Source organism: Accipiter gentilis, chromosome 7 (genome assembly GCF_929443795.1).
Source record: "Accipiter gentilis chromosome 7, bAccGen1.1, whole genome shotgun sequence".
Classification (NCBI taxonomy): domain Eukaryota; kingdom Metazoa; phylum Chordata; class Aves; order Accipitriformes; family Accipitridae; genus Astur; species Astur gentilis.
Window position 1 is genome coordinate 10,046,565 of NC_064886.1, and position 16,014 is coordinate 10,062,578.

Here is a 16,014-nt window from a genome sequence, read left to right on the forward strand (position 1 = left end):
GGAGACAGGTACCTCTCGTGAGGAAGCACAGCTTCCCAGCAGCCTGACCACAACTCAGAACTAGCGAGTTTTAAGCCCCATGGTTAATGAAGCTGACCTGACTCTGCACAGAGACAAAGCCTGAAGCCTGCCTCCAGCTCTGCCCACAGCAAGCTGAACACGGCACTTCTGTGAGCTTGTACAAAGCCTCCCTTGTGCAGAAGGGGATCCAGCCAAAAAAGTGATCTCCTTGGCTGCATGTCTCCTGGTGCTCCATCATTAATATTATTTGCTGGATTGCTCCTACTACCAAGGAAAACTTAACAAGTAAAAGCATCTGATAAAAATCTATTGACCGCAGTAAAACACCAACTGAACCAAACCAGTCTGTACAGCATGACTTTCGCAGCCTTTGAGGTATATGCACTCAGTTTACCACCTAGAAAAACAAATGCTGTGTAGTACTTGCAACACCGCCAGTGCAAAGGCTTTGATTAAAGCTTGCGTTACCAAAGCACAGGGACATGTTTGAGAATCAAGTGCTGCTTCCTTCCCCAAGCCCAGTTCCCTGTTGCGCAATGACACGTGTCTTAAGTCATCTCCTTGGCATTCTGTGCTTCTCCTTTTGTGTTTCCAGATCACACTCCTCCCCTTGCTGCTGGCCTTTGCACTAAGGTCCTGACTCCGGGGTTCTGGTGACTGCCCTTCTGGCTGGGTGCCCAGCAGGAATGATGCACCTTGTCTTTGCTGAAGAACTCTGCGAGAAAACAGCTTTTGGCCACTGGCGCCTTCATGTCCTACAGGGTTACTCACAGGTGGTTCAAATCTTGCCTTGGACACAAATCTTGCCAGTGCCACAATTGATGGTTTTTGTTCTGTGCTGGAGGCAGCAGCTACAAAGGAGGCTCCCATGGCAAAGGCATGTATGGCCTGGATGGGTCGGGTACCAGCACGCTTGGCAGAATGAGGCCACCAGCATGTTCCTCTTGGTTGAATTCATTTCAGCAGATAGTGAGCACATGTGAGCAAACCCATCTAACACTCAGAGACAATGGTGTTTGCCATTCTCAGAGAAGGTGGCCTGCGACTGTGCGGCCAATAGTGAGTGACTCCAGGCAAATAGAGCTATTGCACGGGAGTTCTGCTGCATGGCTTACTTAGCCAGCTCCATGGCTTGAATACATCTCTGGATGGGAACCTTGCTTTTTTATCAAAGCACATGTGGAGACCGCTGAGGGTGTTGCCTGCAGCGGCTGTGGCAGGGTGCTGTTCCCTGGCATGACCCACAGTGCCCTGGTGCATGGGCTGTAGCAGCTCAGTGGAGCCATTTGGCCAGAGTTTGCACGGAGCAGCCTGGTGATGGAGAGGGCACCAAGTGACTCAATAGACATTTTGTGAATTGGCTCAATACCTTTTGAAGGACACTGGAATCAGTGGACCCTTAAAATCCCTTCCAGTCCCATCCCACGTGAAATCCCTCCCTCCCAATAAGAACAGAGGACAGCAAATAAAAAGAGAGGGAAGGTATTAAGAAAGCCAAGTGTCTGAGGAGGCCTTTGTTCAATGTTATAACAATGGTGCAAAGAGATGATCCAGAATAAACCCACCTTGGTGGCTCAGATTTGCTTACATATGTCAGTGGGCTAATGTTTCACTGGGAGGCTTTACGCCAGATTGGGTATCAGCCACCCTTCAGCCACCTACACGTGAGAAGTGACCAAGACACAGATCCTTGCAGCTCTCACAAATCTGCTCCACTCCCTTACCTTCACTATGGACAGACACCAACCTGCAATTCTTTATTTTTCTCTCTGTAGCCAGATAGGAGTTTTATAGCTCTGGTAGATTCTTCCATACTAAGGATAAGGGTACTTCAAACCTGGGGTTGTACTGCCAGCTATGTTTTGTGTAGAAATGAAGGCAGAAAGTAGAGAGCAACTAGGTTGTGGGCAGGTCAGAGGACAAACAGTCTCCAAGCTGAGTCCTTTTAGCAGTGGATGATGTAGTAGTCCTGGAAGTACAGCAGCACTGCTAGAGGAGGGCCCAGGACAAGGCTGATCCCACATGAGCATGTTACTGTAGCAGCCATCAAAAAGCCATTTCCACTAGCAGGACAGTGGGATCGGTCAGGAAAAGCAAACAGCAGTTACTAGCAGAAGTCTGGTCAGTCGGTAATACCATTCCCTAAGGGATGTGCATGCCTTTAACTGGAGGACAGATCCATACGGAATTAGCTTTTCTATTATAAGGATGATGACTCTATTTCTAAAGGGTGCCCTTGCCAAGGGGGTCTGTCTGTGTGCTTCTTAATAAAACAATTAAAACCCCCATTAATGCTAAAATCTTACCAGGCTAGCACAAAAAGAAGAAAGAAGGGGTCTTTCCCGTCCCACAGAGCCAAGAGCTACCAAATTTACAGGCATCGTGGGAATGGAAATTATTTTTAAAGGCTGGAAGAGATTAGATGGGAAGGATTACAGATGGCCACAAGTTTTGCACTCAGAAATCATCGCTGTTTGACAGATCGTTACACTGAGGATACCTGCCCCCAGACAATGCTCAAAAGCTTTCAAATTAGTGGCAGGCTCGTTGCGGATCGGGTGATCTAGTCCACCCTCACTGGGCTGGTTATGAAACGCCTCCGGCTCTGGTCTCACTTGCTGAGACTGGAAGTTCAGGTACAAATGGCTCAAAGACCTGATTTACGGTTTCTCAACACTCCAGTGGCTCTACATGTTGGGTAAAGCCTCCAGAGAATGAAGAGTGCCTTCCTGATGGATTTACAAACAAGGGATGCTGGACGTTTGGCTGTTTTTGTGAAAGAAATGAAGGATGCTCTTTGCGACACAGCAGGAATTACGCTGCCAGGGAGCACTCCATCCTGAAACTGATCCTTTGCAGTCTTGCCTGTTTTATTCATGTCAGAAAATCAAAATCGATAATTTTAACTACCAGCCTAAAACTACCACCTTTGTGCTTTAATTGTTAAATATCATTAAAATAACAGTAGCAAGAACTCTGTGATCAGTGCCCTGATAGTTTTATGTTTGCTGGCAGATTCCTCATTTTAATATCAATCTTCCCATACCTGAGATGCCATAGCAGTAAACATCCCAAACCGGAACATGCTCAGTGAGATGGCAATGAGATACTGGAAAAGGCAAGATCAAGAGTCTGACATGCACTGTCCTGTGTGATCATGTCTCGTATTGGCTCTGTACAATAGCAGTGAGGCATAGTTGAGCGAGCATGAAGGACCCAATACTAGTGGGACTTCATTGACAGTTTTTCTTCATATTGGAGTGAAACTTAAGTTAAAAGGAATTCAAAAGGGGAAAGAAAGCCCTGAGATACACAGCTTCTGCCAGGCCACTGGTCTATGGCACTGTTCCCACTGAGTGAAGCAAAACTGAGCTGGCCAGCCAGGATGCCTGTCCTCAGTACGATCTTTTCAGCTTTGTTCATCTGTTTTTCTGATGGTCCCATCAGTTTGCTCTAAACAGCAAGGATCAGGAGTATACAAAGAAAAGTCTCTAACACTCCAGTCCCTGCCTTGGACTGGGGCACCACGGGCTTCCCAGGGCTTCCCCAGAGCAATGGCTGGAAGTCACAAAACAATGTTCTTGGTTTAAGTGATGGTGTAATCTGTGCTACAAATTCTTTTGTCCTAGGAGGAGGAGGTGCCATGCAGACCAATGGCTCTTGCAGTTTCTGCCTTCATCCTGACTCATCGATGTGAAGATATGAGAGCTCCCTAAATTTTCTTGTGTGACATATCCCTAATCCCTGTGGGAACTGGGCTGTTCTACCACCTGTGAAGGTGCAGGATGCCGGAAGACATGAACGACTGATAGAGCATCCAATGACTAATGCAATGGCTTGCATGGCAGAACAGGGTCATACTTAATGGCCTGTGACAGAAAGCTGGCCAGGGCCAAGATGCGGTGCACAGATACTTTTACAAACAACTCTGCCCACTGGGTACTGGATCCTTTGCAGTGGGAGGCAGAGTCTGGCACAGCCTATGCACATTTGGTGAATTGCTGCAGTGCCACTTTCCTCCAGGCACACTTACCTTTTAACTGACCCCATGCTGTTTCCCAGCCACTGTTTCCTAGGTCCTGGGAAACTAAAAATTTTCTTCAAAGGTCAGCTAAAGGTCTCTCCTCTAACCATTGAAATTTCTAGTTTAATCCAAAGTTTACTTTGAACCCAAGCTAGCAGATTGCCAGCATGGGCAGAAGGTCAAGAACTGCAAGCACTCAAGCTACTAATGCAGTGGGGACCTGGCCACTCAGCACTGCTAATGCAAGAATGCCGGAGTGCTAATCTAATCAGTCCATGAAGCTCGAGTGTTATTTTGCAACGTGACTCCTCTCACTAGAACTCACATCAGTATTTAAAACCATTTGGTAGCTAACTCACAACCCCAAACCTTATTCATTTTGTCTAGATGCCATCTCAGCACATGGCACCCAGCTTAGGTTGGGATCTGTAGGCAACTAGAGCAAATCTCAAAATCTTAGCTGCTTCACATAAAGCTATGAGTTTACGTGAACAAGAGGTGTCGTAGCTATGACCGGGACGGCTGCTACTGTGACCTACCTTGCAGAAACATGCAGAGAGAAGGAACGCCGCCAGCCAGGCCTGCCACTTGTCATAACCATGATGCAGTAAGGGCTTGTAGACGTGTCTGTTTACAGAGCACAGAAAAACGGGAAGAAGCTTGATAAATTGTTCCCAGTGCACTGCTAGTCATTAACATCAGGATCAATTGCACACAGCAAGATAATGCGTTTTATATCAATCGGCCCGCCAAAGCCAAAGGAGTTGCTCCAAATGCACACACAAACGAGTGAGGGGAGCATCTTGCACTACAGCTTAGGTAACTTGTGGAAATATGGTTCATTTCTAAGACCTCAGCATTGATTGATGGAGCGAGGGAGGAGGCTGCTCTGAACTGCTGCCTGAAATGAAGTCTAAACCTTCACACGCTGCCCAGACCCGTGTGCTTTGATACAGGATCCGTTTTAAGCCCTCCTTTGCATCTTTTACTCTGCACACATCATAAATCTATTAATACAGGAGAAGAACTTAAAAAATTGACTTCTTAAGTTAGGCTCTTTGTCCATACTGAGGGCACTGAAAACAAGCAACTTGCTTCTGCTTTTCATGAGTGCTGAGTACTTATTGGATGCCATGAAAATATCTGAGGCCATTTATTTGGCTTCCAATTTATTGGCCTCAGGAGCCTGATTTTATGAACTACTTTTTTAAGGTCAGCAAAAGCTCTTATCACCAAGAGCTTGACACAAGGGTTCTCCATAAAATGCTTGTGACTTTGTAAGGAGTGAGTCATCACGAGTATCACAGATGGTGCCAGTCCTGACCTCTTCACTTAAAAGGCTCGGTATTTACACTGCTGCCTTTTCAACACTGCTCAAGCAGTGAAACGGCAGCAATCCTGACTTGTGTACCCACTCGCCGGCTGTCACTGCATGACAGGTGACCATGTCTCTCTCCTGGAGGCTTTTGGGCTAAAACACATGATCATTCTTTACCTTTATGAATCTGCATGTGACAATGAACAGCCTCCCAGGGGCACTAATGGAAATAAATGTATTCTGGCTATTTATAGATGCAAATAAGATCCAGTTTCCAGCTGAAATATTAAGCAGTGGTTTGGAATCTGCCTCCTTCCTAGACAGCTCCCGGAGATGCTGACAGCTTGGGCTTCCTGGACCTTCCCAAGATGTTGGGGTGAAGGAGCAGAGCTGGTGATGCAAGATGTATTCCCTGATGGGGAATACTAACTCCTGCCCTCAGTTTCCTGCAGTGGGATTCCCCTCTTCGATCCCTCCTTAGAGAAGTGCCAAGATTTAGATTACTGGGGCTCTGGTGCTATTTCTGAAGAGCTTGTTCCCAGCAGTACAAACCACATGCTTACAGAAACGTTGACACTTTTAAATTAACAAAGTTATTTCATTTCTGTCAGCACCCTGCTGTTCCTTTGAGACTATGCTAAAATGTAAAGCTTGCTCATTAATTACTTCAAATGTCAAGGTTTAATTACAATGCCTCCAAGTTAAATTTCAAGACAGCCAAACTTTCAGAGGCATACAGGAGACAGACAGACAGACATACCCATAGCAAGTTAATCCTGCAAAAAAGATGACGATGATGATTAATACTATTGATTTTCCAGCAGCAGTATTTCACCTTTCAGGCACAGAGTACGTTAACCGGAGTATGCAGAAGCCAGTGTCGTACCTGTCTAGCCATCTGTGGGCTGGGGTATCCCACTTGGACCACAACTGCAAGTGTGAGTCTGCATTCCTGCAAGAAGGGGAGGCGTAAAACCAGGCTTCATTACATAGCTCCAGAGAAAACACACACCCATCCTACTGGATGGACATCCTTCCCCATAGGCGAGGTATAGGTGCATTAAAAATCAAATCGCACCTGGGCTGGTTATCACAGCACAGCTGAAAATCTTCCTGTAAGCATGCTGGACTCCTGGCAGCCCCTGAAGCCAGAAGTGAAGGCAACACTTGCTGTTTGTTGCAAACCGTGCCACTTTGAATGTCAGTGTTCTATAGCAGTATCCCATATTTTCTCCAGATTTAGAGACCGTGAGCTCAAACACAAGATAACAGCTACAGTCCTGATGTGGTAAATCACCTAACTTAAAGCTGATAAATAATCTTTGGCCCTTGTAAGCATGAAGGTGTATTAGGCTTAGTTATGAAAGGATGACTGAAGTCCTGGGTACCAAGAGAAAGCCCCTAAAAACTGGCAGCTTTAGATTTCAGCAAAATCAGGTGCTGGAAAGTGTTATGAAGATTAGCTGCTAGCTGTAGGTATTTCCCAGGAGGACAAAAGGAACCGCCTCTCCACAGCCTCCGCACCTGGCTGACGGCACGCCTGGCCTGTGACGCACGTTCAGTGCCTTTGCTGCAGAGCGCAACATCGGGCTGAAGGTTTCAGAGTCTGTAATTTAAATGGCATCAGTCCTGGTTCCCCTTTTAAAGCTGTGGCAGTCTGAGAGAACCAGAACGGTTGGTCAGTCAGGGTGACAGACGTCTGCTAGATGAGACGTACCAGCACAACTTGCCTTGTCGTTGACTGCCAGAATGTAGAAGTTTCATCTTCCTGACAGCGCTTTCAGTGGTGAAAGACGATGAAGCATCCAAACAAAGCATCTCCTGATTATACTCAGGGGACTGTAATCTTGCAGTTTTCTTAGATGCTGTGTCTGTATCAAAAACTTACATTTAATTTCTACTGTCTTAATCATTAAATCAGGATTTAGAGGACTATGGCATGTTTTCATCTTGCAATATTTACTGGCTTCCTTAAAGCCCCAGCTCTGGAGCCATGTTTCAATAGGGGGAAAAAAAATCCAGTACTTTTTGAAAACTTAAAAATTGTCAAAAATTAGACATCAGAAGAATATAAAAAACCCACAAAACTAAGACCTGCTGAGAAAAAAAAATCTATGCCTTCTAAGCCAGCTTCATGACTTTTAGGGCCCAATTCATTATTTTCTAAAATATATTGTTGTCAAAGCTGTAATTTAGCTCATAAAAACGTTTGTTGTTCTAGGGATAATAACACGTCCTGGGGTTAATGGATTCTGTAACCTCCTATGTTTCAGTTATTTTTAAAAATCAGTCATTGGCAGCCAGCTGGAGAGCGCTTTATTAGCAAACATCCCCAGAGAACAGACACTCTAACACTTGATATCTTTTTGGCTTAGAGAGTATGGCAAGGACACAAAGCTCCTCACTGCACCTTGGAAAATGGGAGAACAACAATGACACAGCCTGAAATGTGCTGTGCAGCATCCCACTGACCAGTGCTGCCTCGGCACAGGGTTTCCCCCATCCTCCGTCTGCCCCGTACCACTGCCACCACGATCGCGGAGCGGGGCAGGTCTGACCTGCACCCTGCCCTGACGTATCGCCTGCTGCATGTGTAGTTGATTTTTATTTTTCATATAAAGTAATACTACAATATCAACATTAAGTATTAACAAGTTCAAATGCGTTTTACAATTTTTAGCAATGTTTGAAAGCAAAGGGCTGTATTCTTGACTAATGTGACACTACTAGAGAGATCAAAGTCAACTTTATTAACATCACATCTTACATAAATATCCACATATATATCAGGTCAAACCCCATTTCTTTAATGCATTGCAGATCCTGTTTCCCTTTTAGATCAATACGTGTTCCTGTTGCCTGTGGAAACTCATGTTATAACTTCTGTGCCATAAATATTTAACTTTTTAATATATTTTTCCAATAAAATAATTAGTGATCTATATGGTAAATATGTATCTAAAGAATGTATAAATATATATGTCGATACATATATGTGCAGATAGTATTAACATGTATTAATGGGATTTTACTGGCTAAAGTATACAAGTATAATGAATTCAGCTGCCCCTAAAGAATATACAACCATTCATTTGAAAATTAAATAAACTTTTCAGAATCAAATAGACAACAAGGTGAACCAAAATGAATTTCTGAGAAAGTGTTGTCTCATGTGTTTTTTTAAACTTTCTACCAATCAATCAGAAGTGTTTTTTCCCAATGTGAACTACAGCAGGCTTCTGAATGACTTCAGCTCTAGTCAAGGAATCAACAGTTGGGCATACACTTATTTTTTGTTCAGCTCCTGACTCCTTGTCGTCTGTTAGTGATACCAAGATACCTAGTTTTTCTTAGCTAGTTGCACTGGAGAAGGAGCTCACGTTACAGAAAATCCAGCAAAGGCTAAAAATGCAAACTTCATTCAGAGTCTGCTGGTACTTTTTTTTTTTCCCCACAACTACATCTCCTTGTATGGGGATGCTAATGGAAACAAGAAACAGAGGCTAAAATAGTATTAGGTGCAGGATTATACACAGCTAAAACAGGTAAGGATTTGGTATTTTTGGATCTTGCCCATACTTTACTTGCATAAATCAAGTGTCTGTTTCTGAAGAAACAGTAGTGAAAGCAAAAGATAATGCTTACTCCTAATGTGAACAATGTATATTAGTTGCAATCATTTATACCACAATAGGTATGAAGTCATTGTCACCCTGTCAGTAATGTTTACTGTCTTCTCCACAACCATGTAAATGACAATCCTAAATGTAAGATACACAAGGGGTATGACTTTGTTTTCTGAAAGCCTTATCTTGCTTTTGCCTAACAGGTATTACCCACTGAACCCAACTTGTTAATTCTAAACCAGCATTCAGTCATGCTAGAGATCTGTCAAATTAGACCTGTACCAGCTAATCAGGGTTCCTGTTTGAAAACTGATTTACAGTTCTAAACAAACCTAAAACATGTCACCTAGCAGTCCTATTCCAAGCAAAGCAGCAGCACACTCTTTTTGCAAGAGGTGAAAGACCCACATCTGTGTAAAATCACAGCAATTCTGCAAGGCAATTGAGGCAGGAGTGAATGTACCAATAAAAAAAAAATGAGCCAGATGAAATGATTTGCCACTTAGAGGAGAAACAGGCAATAAAAATAATCTTTCTCTCTTGGTTCGATTCCACTCCTTCAGCACAGTTTGAATATAATCTAATATAAATGTGCCCTTTCCAGAGCAACTCTTCTTATAGAGAGATTTACCTCGGCTTGATTTAAAGTATCCATTTGCAGGCCAAGCACCATGAGAAGCTTTTAAATATGACATTAATATAAAAGATGACAAATAAAAATGGTTCAGATATAAATAAGTTGACAGACCAATAGAGGGCACAGTACTAAGAGTAAATTGCAAAGCTATATGGGTCTATGGTGTGTAATGAGATAATTTAGGACTTGGGAGCATGAGAAACAGAGAGCCCTTAAGGGAACAAGGCTAACTAAGATAGCTTTGGTCTCTTCTCATGTTTCTCAGCCCCCTTCTCTGGGCATGCACTAGGGGGGATGCCCTGTGGTGATGGTAAATGTGTATGCAATTTGTTATTTTAAGTAGAAAAGCCCTCATTAAGTGAACTGGATAATGGAAAACACATCTACCCTGGACCTCTAGTACAGAAATGCTAGTGCATTAAACACAGCATTACCTTCAGTGAGTATTATCAACCTGAACCTCGCCTGCATACAAAAGTTGTAACACTTTAGTTATCCTAAACTATACCAATATTACTCTCCTAGCATGAACACTGTTATACAAGACTAAAGATACTACTTGTACACCCCTATTGGTGATACAAGCAGGGGAATATAAGAAATAGTATAAAACCCATTTTATAAATGGTTTCACAGGAAAAGCAAACGGAGGTATTGGGCCTTTAGGTTTTAAACTCAGGCTTCCAGGGAATTCACAGTCATTCCCCTGACACATCTCTGGATCGGACAGCAATTGCCTGGGTGATTTTTTTGAACCTTCTTTAGAGAGACTGCCCATGCTCAGATAATGATCTGAGCTTGTACACAAGCCACCTTCTGCCTAGGAGTCATGCAGCCATGTAAGTGTGGCAATGAATCATGGAATAATTTGGAGGTCACTGGGCTCAGTGTCCTACCCAAAGCAGGGCAAACTTTGAAGTTAGAACCAGTCTGAGCCAAGAGGTGACATTAGCTTGAGCTCAGCGCTGTGTAACGCAGGATTAACTGGAACTGGTGCATGTCTGGCAGGCTTCAGGCATGGTTGGGGCGGGCACGTTGTTGTCTGCACCTCACTGTGTTGATATGCCTGCTATCTCCTAAGAATACACTGAAGAGTTTTGCAATTTTCTGCTCCTAGTCTAAACAGGGAAAGATCTTGGCATTGGCAAAAAAAAAAAAAAAAAAAAAAAGCAGAGGGACAGAAAGGGTGCTTTTGACATAAGGCGCGTGTTCTAAGGCACGAGAAGCTAATGCCATGACAAGCTACCAATTTGGAAAATTACTTTAATAGTCATTGTTAGATCCTTTGATATCCTGGCACAAACAAAAAAAGTGAAAGATATAATTAAAAGGTTAAATGCTGTGAAACTGCAAGGAAGCAAACAAGGAGAGATACTGAAAACTTGCCATGATTAGAAGAGTGATAAACACCACCTGTTTTTTCAGCGGAAAGATGGGAGCAGGAAAATCCTTCGGACAAGGGGAAAATGCCAATAAAATCAAACTACAACACTGAGAAGGGTGTTGCCCTTTGTGGGGCTGGGCAGGGTCCTCTGCTGCATGTCTCAGGCAGAGTAAAGGAAGAAAATGAGCTACAGCTAAGGAAAAAAGCAAAGTAAATTGCAGACAGAAAATATCTGCCATACCCTCACTGTAAGACTAATAGTTCAAGAAAGTTCACAGCACTCAGAAAAGAGAGCATTAGATATCTTTCCCATCACAGTCTACTCTGGAGCATGCTGAGGCATTGTGCTGGGGCAAGGAAAATAACTAAACACGCCAGGGTGCAATGTCAAGATGCACTTTGCACTGTTAATGTAAACATACACTTGGGTGGATGCTGTAGGAGAAATACTGATGTCAAACAAGGTCCTCTTACTCCTTTTGCCTGATATCATCGACTATGCTCTCAGAAAACTTGTTGATGGATACAGCAGCCAGCAGCACCTGGCTCAACTTTCATACAACGAAAGGTCTGGATTTTGCTGGCATTATGATTCACTGTACATGCACAGCCTGAAAGGGAGGCAACAGCAAAGGCAATCGGATGAAACCTAGCTGTGAAAACATACATGTAATGAGAATCTCAGCTCCTTTGAAACCCATCTGCGCATTAGGGCACAAAACCACAAATCAATTCTCATGTCTTGACAGTGGTGTAACAGGGTAGTGGGGCAAAAACATACAAGCCGACGGTGGCAGCTGCTTCCCCAAGATTAACACGGCTCATTCATTGAAGATCTACAGCCCTCCAAAGCAAACTGCAAACCTTCAGTGCCAGTTATTTCTATCTTCACATCTGGATGTAAAAGCTGGAAATACCTTAAGAGTCAGGACAAACATGTAAGGGCTCTATCCAGGCCACCCAGAAGTTAGTCCTCCCAGTGACTAGTGTTTCACATTGCAATGGGGACAGCAGGTGATAGAGGCTTATCCAGGGAAGCTGCCACATAAGAAGTCAGTGTCTGGCAGCCCCCTCAGTGCATGCGTCTGAATGCCATCCTATATGCCTTCAAAGCTAAGCCCTGAGCAGAATCCTAGCTATTACACACTCTTTCACAAATATGGAATTTAACAATCTGAAGGGTGTGCAAAGAGCACTGTGCAACAAGCAGAGATGGCAGAGCTGTGCTCATTCCCTACACACGTTGGATGGAATGGAAAAGGTCTGGATCCAGAGCAGAGCAATGAACAAATCACAAGAGATAAATCCCACTAAAGTCAATATGAATGTTGCAGCCCATTAATTTCAGCAGGAAGTTTGGAGATTAAATTGGTTGTTGAGTCTGGGCCCAAGTCCACTTAAAATAAGACACATAATTGGGAGGGCAATCAACTGCCATAAAGGTCACTAGGGCTTAGATGTGCAGCAGCAGAAGATCCCTTACTCCTGAGCAGCAGCTTTGTTCATAAATTACCATGTAATAGTTGCAGACCCATGGAGAATGGTGCCAGCAGCTGGGGAACTGCTGAGAGGCTTTGCACGGGGAAAATGACATGACTGAAGTGGGTAGACTAAGAACAGGGAAAAAGAAAATAACATACATGGTTCCCTCAGGGATGGGAAGGTTCTTCCTGCGAAAGTGTTTGCAGAAGGGGCATGGCTGCTAAATAGTGCTGGAATTTTCTCTCCAGCTCTAAGAAACGCCGTTTCTTCTCAGCCCAGACCCTGTGTGTTCCTCTCTTCCTGGCTGTGTCACCACAAGTCACTGCATGAAGCTAGTTATGAATGTGGGGCATGTGCTCCAGCCAGTACAGCCTACCACTGCCCAGCTTACACAGGGCAGTTTAAAGTCTTGTTTCTTAGGATCATCACGATGCATACAATACTGCTGTGTCAGATACCACATTTTTATCCCCAGACCACCAAAGACTTACATTTCCAGGAGACGACAGCCCAAGAAGAAGCCAGGGAAAAGCTGGAAATTACATACTCTCCAGCTGGGGAATTAAGTTACAGGGCAGATTTTAAGAAACACTGCAAAATACTGTTCTCTGAAAAAACCTTTCTAGTGCAAAGTACTGATAACTCTTTAAGCCCTTTTTATTCACCTCCCTCCCCAACAAAACTGATGAAACAGCCTACCCAAAGTAATGATTTTCACAAGAGACACTAAGCAGAGACTCCATGAAATCCACTGGGTTTGATATCGGTATTTTGTATGAAGGCATTTCAGTAATGCTACCATCAAGGGCAATGAATGGCATCTGACAGTATTTAGAAGGGAACAGAACTAACGTGCTTGCATTCCCTGACCTCCTTTGTTTTATGTTGCAAGGTGAACTCTGTAACAAACATACATAAGACTAGCTGTTCAACAAAAAGCACATAGATTGACCTTACTGCTAATTTCAAGATGTATTCTGTAAGCAAGACAGACTCTTTCCTGCAGAAATAAATAAAACACACTAGAACATTACGTCTAGCAATGATATGAAGTAGAATATGCTTAAAGAAAATAAACTGGCATTATTTGCTTACATTTATAAACTTCACTGATTCATATATATTTGGTAAAATCCACTGAAAGAAAAAATAGAGAGCAATTAAGGTACACACAGTTTTGATTGGAAGGCCCTGTAAAGTGACTCATTATTTTGTGTCTGCTATGATGAGAAAACACAGCTGCAGCCTCTGCCACATATGAGCCCGTACAGACTGATGAGATGCTGGCACTGGCAAACAGCCAGCAGATAACCCATGGGTGGCTCTTTCCCTGAGCACTGAGGATGGCTGTAAAGCTTTCACCATTGAAACTCCCCTGTGTAAGAGGGACAGGCCAATGGCAGCAGGACAAAGTCCTCCAGCCTTCTCTACCCGGGAGAGAAAGGCACAAAAAAGTTCTGTTGGGATGTATTAACAGAGAAGAGCATCCACAGCGCATCCTCTTGTGTGAAAAAGGCTGCCAGCTGAGGTGAAGAGCTTGCACGGATAGCTATTTTAAGTGCTTTATTACAGCGAGGGCTTTATGAGAACTATATCATACTTACACTGGCATGAAAAATATACTTTATGCCCCCCCCCAAATCTTTGAACAAATATTAATTTACTGTTCTCAGCTGCCCACGCTGCTGGCAGAAAAGGTTCTGGAGAAATTCTGCAGGGGATCTTGGACAAGCCAGGTGACAGCTGCTGGGAGACTGCCACAGGAAGCACGAGAAAGAATTGTTTGTGTTAACACAGCTACAGAGCTTTTCCTCTGCAGATCCCAAAGTACCTTAAAAAGTTACAGCCTTTCACAGAGAAGAGAAAACTTAGACCCAGAGATGCAAAGGGTCATCTAGCAGGCCATAAAATGAGACAGGTAGCACCCCTGATCCCAGTGTCTTCCCTTTCCTTTCTTCACACTGAGTAGGCACTGGAATCATCATCTGTGGGGTAGCTGCTGTGTTTAAGGAGATGAGAGTAAGTACAGACATGATAAAGTGAGCCATTTCTGTGGTACCTAAGCATTAAGGTAGTTGCAAAAGTGGTTAGGAGAATAAAGTGGTGCAGGTCAGCCATAACTTTCCTATAATGTTAGATGCTAAGAACTGCATCCCAGCAGTTCTTGTTATATATGACAATTGAATCCCTGGGTTTTAACATTAAAGAAAAAACCAATACCTGTTGAAATAGCACCAGCATGAGATGAAAGAGAAATATCTGCAATGAAAACAAGAAGAGACTTCAAAGCCCTTCATTGATTACCTCACACTAAAGTCACCATGTCCTGAGGCATCACTCCATATCTCCATCTATTTTGTATTTAGATACCACAACGACCACAGTGTCTTCGTGTAATTAACTGACACTGAAATTGCTTATGTTGCAGCCATCCCGTGAAGGTCTTAGAGGCTGGCACACATCCCAGCACATTACTCACTCTAACATAAGATGTCAACGTCTTAGTGCAAGGACTCCTCTCTCTGTCACTGTTTCAGAGCATTCACCATGCACATTGCCTGCATGGACAACGGATGATGCTTGGCCTTGCCTGGATGGGCCAATGGATCCGTGATGACCTGCTAGACCAGGGGGCTTAATTTGGTCTGGTTTATTGGCAGGAGGTGAGAGTCCCACACACTTCATATCACCTCTATGAAATTGCCAGATCCTTCAAGAGCCCCTTTAAAGGTTAATCCATGATGATCAAATAGTAACTCCCATTCAAATATCCTAAAAAAGGGGAGAGGGATTAGAAAGGACTGTGTGAAATCCCCATGATTAGCAAAATACCACTGTGTGATGTCTGAAATTTTCATTAATTCACAGCGTAATTGCATCACTGTTGGACTTACACAAAAGGAAAGCAACCGGCAGACAGCTCAGGCTATTGCTACATTTTTAGCAGAGTGCACATACGGTCTGTAGGACATTTGTTTACTCCTTCAGGGCCCTGCAGAGTTAAGAAAATAGTTTTGGAATATCAGAAATAGATTCCCACTTTCTGTCAAACATCAGGAGAAATATGCCTGTGTGATAAGGCAATATTTGACACACAATTGTAATGTCAGCATCCAAGGGAGCAATGTCAACCTTGGTATGAGTCTCATGGCTCAATACAACAAGTATTACTATCCAAGGAGAGTCTCAGAAATTGACAGGTTTAAGTGCAGTGTCATTTTCTTACCACTTCCAGGAGCCTCTTAATGATATAGCTGTGTCTGCAGTGTGAATTTCTCGGGAAATTCAGGTGGTAGCGAAGCGTGGAGGCTAGCAGAAAGTAGCACAAGCCTGGGAGGAAAGAAAGGAAATCGTGCATCATTTTCTTGTGTAAAGTCTAGCAAAAACCAATCTGCTTTAACATTCAGACCCCAGGTTATTCTGTGGAGTTCTGGGTGCCGTATCAATGCATACCTTGTCATGGCTTCACTAGCTGTAGCTGGGAAATAGATGGGAGTCACTGTGTTGTTGAAACCCACATAG

General features: G+C 43.6%; 1 long non-coding RNA gene across 1 annotated transcript; it reads right to left on the reverse strand.

The window, feature by feature from the left end:
* Positions 1-360: 360 nt before the first annotated feature.
* Positions 361-15,481, reverse strand: LOC126040862 (uncharacterized). Its single transcript, XR_007506733.1, has 4 exons — positions 15,387-15,481; positions 6,250-6,315; positions 4,585-4,672; positions 361-1,332 (listed from the first exon to the last, which is right to left on the reverse strand). It is a non-coding gene; the product is annotated as an uncharacterized LOC126040862 (long non-coding RNA).
* Positions 15,482-16,014: the final 533 nt, after the last annotated feature.